Source organism: Myxine glutinosa, chromosome 12 (assembly GCF_964187855.1).
Source record: "Myxine glutinosa chromosome 12, kmMyxGlut1.1, whole genome shotgun sequence".
In the NCBI taxonomy this organism is placed as follows: domain Eukaryota; kingdom Metazoa; phylum Chordata; class Myxini; order Myxiniformes; family Myxinidae; genus Myxine; species Myxine glutinosa.
The window spans coordinates 63737743-63741601 of NC_136272.1; positions in this window are offsets into that span (position 1 = coordinate 63737743).

Here is a 3859-nt window from a genome sequence, read left to right on the forward strand (position 1 = left end):
ACACTCCCAAACGATGCACCACAGCCTGACCTCTCCGACAACCTCCCCAGAATCCAGTCCATACAAGCGCTGAAGAGTGTGGGAGCCAGTACACACCCCTGTCGAACTCCAGTAACAACTGGAAATAAGTCAGAGATGGAGCCACCACACCTCACAACACTCTCAGTACCAGAGTATAGTTCAGAGATCAGATTTATCAGTGTTGGTGGCACCCCACGAAGACCAAGAATCCTCCAGAGGGCATCCCGATTCACCGAATGGAATGCTTTGCGGAGGTCAACATAGGCTGCAAGCAGCCCCTGGTTAAACTCTCGCTTGCATTCGGTGAGGGCCTGAAGCGCAAGAATATGGTCAATCGTTGACATCTTTGGTATAAAGTCCGACTGCTCTGGTCGCTGGTGCTCGAGTGGATGGCGGCGAACCCTGCACCGAGAGTAGCGTCACCCCTCGGTAGTTGTTGCTGTCCTGGTGATCACCCTTCCCTTTCCAGAGGGGGACAACAAGGCCCCTCTTCCAGTCAGTTGGGATGATGCCTGTGCTCCAAACAGAGCACAGAACTGCATGCAATGACTCAAGTACAGCATTTCCACCAGCCTTGCGAAGCTCAGAATGGATGTCACAAATCCCAGGAGCTTTGAACCCTTTCAAGCGGTTCACCGCCGCCTGTGTTTCCACAAGTGAAGGGGGTTCACAGTTAATTGGGGGGGGTCAGCATTTGGGATAGCAAGACCCCTGACATCCAACTCAACAGCCGGTGGGTCAGCCTAGTACAGCTGCTCAAAGTAACCGACCCAGTGGGCCTTCACTTCAGACTCCTCTGTCAAGAGACCACCACCCTCTGCTCTGACTGCAGTACACCTAGGGACAGGCTTAGAGGAACGCAATGCACGGATTCCTCTGTAAGCAGGACGAGAATCACATGTCCACAAGTGATGCTCTACCCTTTCACAGATTCCTCGCACATAGGCCTCCTTGTCCACCCTCAGAGAGGGTACAGTTTTACGCCTCAGCTCCCGGAACAGTTCAGCTCTGTCATGACCACAGGCTTGTTGTAGCAACTCTGAAGTTGCAGCTCAAATCCAAGAGAATGCTATCATCCCAAGACCCAAGAGGGTACAGTTTTACGCCTCAGCTCCCGGAACAGTTCAGCTCTGTCATTGAGCCTGGCCCTGCGACTCTGGTCAATGGTATCAAGCGTCTCCTGAGAGACAAAGTTCTTCTTCGTTCGACAGTGGGTTCCAAGACAGCCACCGGCAACATCAAGTATGGTGATCTTGAAGGCACCCCACAACTCCTCAGGATCCCCTGAAGCATCCAGACCCTCTAAAACTCCACTCAACCTGCTCGCAAACTCCTCAGCTACCCTCTACTCCTTGAGCTTGCCGACACAATCCAGCCTAGGCTGGGATGATAGCATTCTCTTGGATTTGAGCTGCCACTTCAGAGTTGCTACAACAAGCCTGTGGTCAGTGTTGAGGAACTGAGCACTCCGGTAGACTCTGAAGTTCTGGAGCATCCGCCATCGACCATCAATGAGCACATGGTCAATCTCCTTCACCACACCACCATCATTGGAATACCAAGTCCATCAATGAGGCTGTGGGTGCTGAAACCATGAGCCAGCCACCCTATGTCCTTGACTTCTTGCAAAGCCGAGGAACTTAGTGATATTCTGGTTCACAGTCCCAGATCCATGGGGACCAACACATGCCTCATAACCATCCCTATCAGTGCCAGTCGATGCATTTAAATCCCCCAAGACGAGAAGAATATCTCACCTGGGGCATTGATCAACCAAAGCCTCAAGCGTGGCGTAGAATGCCTCCTTCACAGTGAGATCACTTTCCTCAGTCGGAGCATATACAGAGACAAGGGAAATGACACCCAAAGAGTGATGAATCCTCAGTCTCATAACACGCTTATTGACCGGTGTTACCTAGACGATCATGGAAGTCAGCTTTTTGGACAAAACTATAGCAACTCCCTGGGCATGGTAACCGTCAAAGCAACCACACCAGTAGTAGGTGTAACCACCCACCATGATCTCACCACTATCCGGCCTCCGAACCTCAGAAAGTGCTCCAACACTGATATTCACATGCTGGAGCTCAGATGATAGCAGAGACAGGTGATCATCCTCTCTTCGAGTAAGAACGTTCCAGGCACCCACCCGGAGGGTCTGCCTCAGGTTAACCCAAGGGGACCGTCGTATGGTGGAAAACGCCTCAGCATCACATCCACAACCCAACCCAGGAAAGTTACCCTGTGCTTTTCCTCCTATTATCAACGAAATGGGGTACCGAAGGCTTTGCCCCAACCCAATCATCCGGTGAGCTGCCCTGCAAAGGGAAGCTGCATAGGGGGTACTCCCATGGAAGGGTATTTTTTTAGTTGTGTACTTTGTGCATGTTGCGGCATGACATGTTTTTATAGTGGCCAGAGTGCAAATCCTGCCACCAACCTCCTAGAAAAAGGTAATTCGACTGCAGGAGGATGTCCGCAGACACAGTTGGGCACTGGATATGGATGTCCGTTGGCTCACAGGGAGCTCCTCCGCCCTTTGACAGGTCTTGTAGCCTTGCTAGGTGTCCATATCCAAACACCTCTGGGGGCGACTAGACCAGGCGGAAAATAAAACTTTTTCCCACCCCCAAGCAAATGTGTGACTACTCTTAGCCCGCAGGGTTCCATGATACTCGTGCATAGCCTGCAGGGTTCTATGATACTCGTGCATGGCCTGCAGGGTTCTATGATACTCGTGCATAGCCGCAGGGTTCCATTATACTCGTGCATAGCCTGCAGGGTTCCATGATACTCATGCATAGCCTGCAGGGTTCCATGATACTCGTGCATAGCCTGCAGGGTTCTATGATACTCGTGCATAACCTGCAGGGTTCTAAGATACTCGTGCATAGCCACAGGGTTCCATTATACTCCTGCATAGCCTGCAGGGTTCCATGATACTCGTGCATACCGTGCAGGGTTCCATGATACTCGTGCATACCATTCAGGGTTCCATGATACTCATGCATAGCCTGCAGGGTTCTATGATACTCGTGCAAAGCCACAGGGTTCCATTGTACTCGTGCATAGCCTGCAGGGATCCATGATACTCGTGCATAGCCGCAGGGTTCCATTATACTCGTGCATAGCCGAAGGGTTCCATTATACTCCTACATAGCCGCAGGGTTCCATTATACTCGTGCATAGCCCACAGGGTTCCATTATACTCGTGCATAGCCCATAGGTTCCATGATACTCGTGCATAGCCCGCAGGGTTCCATTATACTCGTGCATAGCCCGCAGGGTTCCATGATATTCGTGCATAGCCCGCAAGGTTCCATGATACTCTTGCATAGCCTTCAGGGTTCCATGATACTCGTGCATAGCCCAGAGGGTTCTATGATTCTCGTGCATACCCCACAGTGTTCCTTGATAATAGTGCATAGCCCATGGGGTCCCACGATATTCGTGCATAGCCTGCAGGGTGCCATAATACTTGTGCACAGCCTGCAGGGTTCCACGATATTCGTGCATACCGTCCAGCCTGCAGGGTTCTATGATACTCGTGCATAACCTGCAGGATTCCATGATACTCGTGTATAGCCTGCAGGGTGCCATAATACTCGTGCATAGCCTGCAGGGTTCCATGATACTCGTGCATGGCCCGCAGGGTTCTATGATACTCGGGCATACCCCACAGTGTTCCATGATACTTCGTGCATAGCCCATAGGGTTCTATGATACTCGTGCATAGCCCATAGGATTCCATGATACTCATGCATATCCTGCAGGGTTCCATGATACTCGTGCATAGCCCATAGGGTTCCATGATACTCGTGCATATCGTGTAGGGTTC